Raw genomic sequence first — 7,563 nt, 5'->3', positions numbered from 1 at the left:
GATGATAACATAACCTCAAATGATTTTTTCTTAGATTATTTTTCCACAAAATTCAAAATGACTGTCTTGATTTTAAGTTAAAATTATTGTAATGAAAAAAGTACTATCACAAACTTCCTTTGACAATCTGACAATGGATCCTTTCTTAATAGTCTTTATAATTTCATGTTTACCTTTATTATTTTTGCAAAAATGTTTAAGTTCTTTCCATTATAAGAAACCTTCTAATTTGGTCCAAAATATGAGCCCAAGAACATAGGCAGCTTAATTGTTTAAAAATAAATCATGGTAAGTGAAGTATATCAGGAAGATGGGTACAAACACAAAATTATTTCTATCATATTCTGGATCTAAAGAAACATAGTAGGGAGATAACAAATGATCAAGGCAACAGAAACAGAGATCAAAAGAACTAGTCTTCAGTAGGAAGTATGCCACGGGAATGGGAATAGGGGGATAGTATGTAGAGGGGAACACTTTGATAAAGCAGAGGGAAGTGGTCCATTAAGAAAAAGAAGGGCTGGAAAGTAGTAAAGCATTATACATAAAACCATTACATTAAATATCTAAACCATAGTGCTAAAATTGAAAATATGCTTTCTATAGATTCAGGATATGTGGTACAAGGGAAATGGGACACTGGTGTTGAAGGAAACTGAAGAGAACTGAGAACTAGACTTGGAGTTGGAATATCATGTCTGAAACTCAATCAATTTGTAAATTATGGTGTCTCAATCAAAAACTTAAATAAATACTTAAAACATAAATAAAATATGAATAATTTACTAAGCGGTTGGGAAAAATTAAAGATGAAATAAGTTTTAGATCAAACTGGTGAATTAATATACTTTCTTATTATAGACATGATATAATTTTGTTAGATAATTTCATCATTAGGAGACATGCTGATATACTAATGTATCTTGATGCAAATTTTCCAAAAAGAGAACCTGTGAATTTATTCAGGAATCAGGAGGACATGCCTGGCATGTACACTTTGATCAGGACACATGCATGATACTGCCAGGTGTGGCCCTCATCTCTGGTTAGTTTGAGCACTGAACTATTCAGTCCAATTTGCCAAGTATACCTAAGGAGTTCTGTCCAAGTATATAGAGTCTTTCTTGGGAGATCCTTGAAATAAAATTTTCAGGAAAATATTTTTATGAGAACAAATAATTTAAAAATCCATAAAAATTTGTGAATATTAACTATAAAGGTGTTCATTATAATTTTACTGAAAGAATCTTAAGAAAAAAACCAAATTGAAAATCTTAAACTTTCAAATTATAATATGAAGCTACAGTAATCAAAATAGTGTGGTACAGATAGTCTAGCAAGCCCAGAAATAAATCTCAGATATATATTTAAATTATTTTCAACAAAGGTACCAAGAGCCTTGAATAGTGGAAAGTATGGTACTTTCACAAAACTAATCTTGTGGGGCCAGAGAAAAAATAGAAGTGGGGAGTTTGCCTTGCATGCAGAAGGATTGTAGTTTGAATCTCAGCATCCTATATAGTACCCAGAGCATGCCAGGAGCGATTTCTGAGTGTAGAGCCAAGAGTAACCCCTGAGTGCTGCCAGGTGTAACTCCCTCCAACAACAACAACAAAAAAAAACACTAACCTTGAAACAATATATAAATGAATAAAGTTGCATCCTACTGTATAAAATAGTAAATAAAAACACAAAATATGTCAAAGTCCCAATATAATCTGAAAGTATAAAATAGAGAATTAGAAGAAAATAAGATGAAAACTTTGAAATATTGAGTTTGATAATAATTTTTGTGGGGCACACCTGGTGATGCTTAGGGGTTACTCCTAGCTATGTGCTCAGAAATTGCTCCTGACTTGTGGGACCACATGGGATGCCAGGGGATCGAACTGTGCTCAGTCCTAGGCTAGCACCAGCAAGGCAGATGCTTACTGCTCTGTACCACCACTCCGAAATTGATAAGAATTTTAATATGACACAAATAAAAAATAGATAAATTGGAATTTATAAAATTTAAATACTTGAAATGGGATAGATACATAGATTATTGAAGAATTCATACATTTCCCACAAGCATTACCAAGAATGATCCATGAATACAGGCTAGGATTAAGCCAAATAAGAAGACAAATAGAGTATATTCACAATTATATGATCTGTTTAGACTACTTAAATTTATAGATTCAGATGGTAATTGTTGCAAACTGGAAAAATTGGAGAAATAGCTATTATTGTGCAGTGACTATGAAGTTTTAGTTTCTGAAAATAAAATGGTCCAATTATTTATAGTGATAGCTGCATAAAATTTTAATGCAATTGACACTGGATAGTTATGACAGTTACCTTTGAAATGGTTGAAAAGGCAATTTACTTATCACCTATATACCTATTACCTATGTTTTAGCTATGACCAGATAATTAAAAGTATATTATAAGGACACTATTTTCCCTTTTTTTTTATAGATGTTACTTATCTAATTTTAAATACTATACTTTGTTATGATTTTGCTTCTACCCCCCAAAAAACCTAATGTGATGCTCGCTAAAGCAACGCATATACTGAAATTGCAATGATACAGAGAAGATTGGTATAGCCCCTATGCAAGGATGACATGCAAATTCCGGAAGCATCCCATACTAACAACATACTAAATTTGAAGGAAGAGAAACTAAGCATAGTCTCTAAGATAGACGCTTCTTATGGGAATCACATTTTCCTGTGTTCCACATTGTAATAAAGACACAGTGGTTCTAGAATAAATTTCCAAAAGAATTACACCATGATTTTCTATGGTCTCTAGTTAGCTATTGTCAACATACAGATAGTCCTTTACCAATATACAGATTACCTGAGTGTAATGATCAGTTACTATATAATCATCCTTTGTTGTCAATTCTCCATAACTGAAGTATTTCGATTCATTACTCCAGATATCAATTACATCAGACCATAACATGGGATGAAATGATAAATACTTATTTTCTCCACAAATAGTATCTGAAAGGAGGGAAAAAATGTTTTGGTCATTCTCTGAAACATTTGATAATAATTGACAAAATTGCTTTCCTCACTTTAATGTTATTTCAATGGTCATCTGAGAAACATTCTTTTTTTAATTATATTTTATTTAAATAACATGGTTATATTTGAGTTACAGTCACAAACAGATCACCCCCCTTCACCAGTGTTAAATTCCCCCCTCCCAATCCCTGCCTGTATTCGAGACAGGCATTCTACTACTGTTGTTTGTTTTTAAGTTCAGTAAATTGTTTTTTTTTTTTCTTAAAGGATAATGGTTAAAGAAAAAAATAGTACAAGTGTGACAGTGGCAAACGCTGTTGTTTGCATAGGCCCAGAAAAATATGGGGAAAACAGAAACAAATATCCTTGACCTGATTACAAAAAGACCTCACCCCCGAGGTTTATTGGCATAAAACCGACTCTGGTCTCCAGGAAAACTAGTATGTCCAAACCCGAGTTATTCTCCGTGGTCCCGGTGAAACGTTTTCACACTTTAGCTATTGTTGGTATCAGGTTCCTATATTTAAAGATTCTGGATTCTATGCATTTCTTTCATCAAAGTCAGGCTGATGTGGAGCATCCTCTAGTTTCAGCACACCATTAGATGTGGAGTGATCTGCCCTGCATGCAGACTGTTACTGAGTCGTCTGGGTGTTGGGAGCACTCTTTGGAGTAAGTCAATGCCAGAGTAGTCTTCCCGGTAGAGGTTTGGATCCTGGTAATGTTGTAGACCAGGGGTCTCAAACTCAATTTACCTGGGGGCCATAGGAGGCAAAGTTGGGGTGAGGCAGGGCTGCATAAGGGATTTTTCAATTTACCTGGGGGCCGCAGGAGGCAAAGTCAGGGTGAGGCAGGGCTGCATAAGGGATTTCACAAAGCAAAAAGAGACAGCGGGCTGGAACAGCGGAAGTGAAAGTATTCGCGATTATTCGCTTACCGAATATTTGCAATAAAAAATCGCATTATTAAAAAAAAATCGCAAAAAATTGCATTGAAAATTTCATACCCCGAACGGAACTGCTCAGGGTTTGCAAATGTTTAATGCCATTTTTTTCTTACTAATGCGAGTTTTATTGCGATTATTCGGTAAGCAAATAATTGCGAATACTTCGATATTTGAAGGCCGGCCGCGGGCCACAAAATGTTGTAAGGAGGGCCGCGAGTTTGAGACCCCTGTTGTAGACAATTGTGGTTGTTTCCATAGATGGTATCCATATTTCAGGTGTGTATGGGCGATGCCGATTCTTCTGAGGCCTAAGCCAAATTATTATGCCAATGGAGAAACATTCTATCTATGTATATATAAGAGAAGATAAGCTAACTTGGATTTATGTTGAAAATCTTATAAATAAATTAATTTTTTATACTTATATTAGTTAAATTATATAATTATATACTTATATTAGTTAAAGGTGAAAGATAATGTGGAAACTTGACACAATTTAACCAACATTGTAGTCTCTGCCACTTGCTAAGCTTGGAGAATGAAATGAATGCAGTCAGAATAGTATATATAACACGTGCTCTGACTGGTAAACAATTATAGAAAGATTCATGTATTCATCATGTAAGTTTCCTGAAATAGAAGTTTTCTTACGTAATCATCTTATTATGATGTAGGTTTTTTTTTTTTGTACAAGATGATATTCATTATTTTCATTCACTTGGTTAACCCACTTCTCAATAGCATCGGGCAAATATGTCCACTCATGTTAAGTGTAAGCTTAATTAGTATTTACAAATATTTTAATAACTACATATGGCATATATGTCACCAATGAATACATATCTCAAAGGTAATAATCTAGTTTAAATGTCAAGCAACATTTTGTTGTTGTTTCTTGGGGTCATACCCAGTGGTTCAGTGGAATTATTCCTGGTTCTATGCTTAAGAATCATTCGTGGGTAGTTTTGGGAACCAAATAGGATGCCAGGAACTAGTCTAGATTGGTTGTGTGCAGGCAAGTATTCTATCCAATGTACTACCTTTCCTCTGCTGCCCCTATTAAACTATTCTATGACATTTAGAGCTTTGACATTTTTTCTCCTGAAAAACTGAAATTCGGCCTTTTAATTTCCAAATGCAAAAGTGCTAGGGATGAAAACTGAACCAAAATTTATTGCCACTTATGTGGCAAGTGCAAATAAATACCCTATGTTGATATATTATACTATAATGGTCCTGCCTGATCAAGAAGTAGATATAATTGAAATGTAGTCATTTATGCTATCAATTACATCAACTGCCTACTTAAGAGAAGTTAATAAACAGATGCAAGAGAAACAAGGATTGACACAAACTTAGCTATGCTGAGAGGCCAGGCCAAAAATAAAATTGACAGATGGCCCTTATAACATACCTCTGAAAGCAGTATAAATAAAAGGAGATGATTTAAGCCAATCTGAGATGCCTTGGATTTTAGCCCATGGATTTCCAAAGCTATCTCCAGATTTTGGCAATACTGCCAGAGGCTCTACTGGGAGAATTGTCCTCTTATTTCAAAGATATGACATTGTAAGTGAAATTACAGAATTTGAATTCTGCAGATTTGTACAGGTTTCCTGAATTTTGTCCTAATTATGTGTACCTTTTCCTGTAACTTTGCTGTCAATTGAAGTATAAGCTTATATTATTGCAGTCTACACTTTCCATAATATATTTGAGTGTATGACTTTGTATTATTACTATTATTATCATTACTATTATTATTATCTATTACTTTACATCATAATTGAAACATAGACACTAGTTATAAGTAAGTACACTGATCCAATGTTCATTTTCACCTTGACAGGTTACTTTACATGAGGATTTTTTTAATATTAGTGGTAATGTAGAAAAACTATAAGGAAAAATGCCATCTCATATTTCTAAAATAATAAAGGGACCATATAATTCCAAACCAGATAGTCTTGTGGTTATCAACTTCTTAAGAAGGAATTTGGAAAATCCAGTTCCAACAAGCTATTGAAGCAAGTTTAGTGGATAGAACTCTGACTCTAAATACATATACGACATAAATACATACATGACCTTGGTTGAATAATTAGATGCTAATAATAGATAAATTCATGAGATAAAGTGAATGAGTTCATGAGTATGTAGTCCTTATAAAAGTGTAAACTTTTAGGGGCTAGAGTTATAACACAGTGGTAGGGCATTTGCCTTGCATGCGGCCGACACAAGACAGACTTGGGTTGGATCCCTGGCATCCCATATGGTCCACCAAGCCTGCCAGGAGTGATTTCTGAGCACAGAGCCCTGAGTACTACCAGGTGTAGTTTAAAAACCAGTTTTTAAAAGAGTACAATTTTTGAATCACTTCAGTCACAAACTCAAGCCTGATTTTTTTTTTTTCTTACATTATTGGGACACACCTAGCTATGCTTACTCCTTCTCTGTACTATGGTACACTGAAGACAACGTGGGATGCTAGGGATCTAATCAGCCTTACCTGTTGTACTATCTCACTACCTAACTAACCCCAGCAAGTTACACTTCTATGCATATTCTTTCCCATATTCTTTTCCTTAAAAACCTTATTCCAAAACCTAGCACAGTGACATTCCCTTGAAAAGCACCTGCACCCACATCTTTTTATCTATAACATTTAATATTCCTCTCTATTATAATCTTATCTTGACCTTGATTCTTCAACAATAACAAAGTATATAAATACAACAGGGACTCACTGTACATATGTTTTCTTAGTAACATTTTTGAATCTTGTAGGTAGATAGAAAGGAACACCCCCTCTCCCATGGCAGTAATTTTTTTTTTGGCAGTAAATTTTTGAAGTAGTAAAACCAACAAGTCTAAATAATGCCTAGTGACCAAGATATTTAACAGGAGTTTGAACAGATCCTGAAAAGACTGGACCCTCCTCCAGAGAATGAAGGCCATGAAAAGAATGTCAGGAAAACAAAATCATCAACTACCCCCTGGCAATCACCCTAACACCATTTTACTTACCTAAGTCAAAAGCCTTATGTGAGGCAGACTAGGAGAAATCCTATATAAACCAACTTGGGGCCTGAATCCCCCCTTCTTGAGAAGTTCACTTTCATCTATTTTTACTTAACTCTGGGACATGTACTAGAGTTCTCTTCACCTTTGGAGATGCAGCAATCTCTCTTGAGCATGTAACATTCTCCCATTCTCTTTTCCCTCTCCTTGCTCAGTATTTTTGGATCAAATCTGTTGTTTCTTCACTGCTTCTCTTCTCCAGAAACTATTTTCTGTGAAGGAAGGTGTTGGATCTGAAAAGCTTGGGTAAGGTCTAGGAATGACATTTTTTCCCTAAAATGAGCAATTTTTTACTCCAACTTGAGTCTACAGTTTCCCAAGAAATTGGGTGACAGAGATTAACTCCCATACCTGACATACCACAAGTATTATAATGAACATGAAAGTTGTTATATAGAAATATGCTTACTTGAAATTTTCCTATTATCAGTATCTGTATTTTTCAATTCACAATTTCTTGAGGCCATTTTGGCATTGCGTTCAGCTTCTTTACTCCACTGCTATTATGCAAAAG

General features: G+C 34.6%; 1 non-coding gene across 1 annotated transcript; it reads left to right on the top strand.

The window, feature by feature from the left end:
- The first annotated feature begins 2,539 nt into the window (after nt 1-2,539).
- Nucleotides 2,540-2,642, top strand: LOC125996809 (U6 spliceosomal RNA). Its single transcript, XR_007491483.1, has one exon. It is a non-coding gene; the product is annotated as a U6 spliceosomal RNA (small nuclear RNA).
- The last annotated feature ends 4,921 nt before the right edge of the window (nt 2,643-7,563 follow it).

The sequence above is a fragment of the Suncus etruscus genome, chromosome 18 (genome assembly GCF_024139225.1).
Source record: "Suncus etruscus isolate mSunEtr1 chromosome 18, mSunEtr1.pri.cur, whole genome shotgun sequence".
NCBI classification, from domain to species: Eukaryota; Metazoa; Chordata; class Mammalia; order Eulipotyphla; family Soricidae; genus Suncus; species Suncus etruscus.
This window is presented reverse-complemented; position numbering and strand designations above follow the sequence as displayed.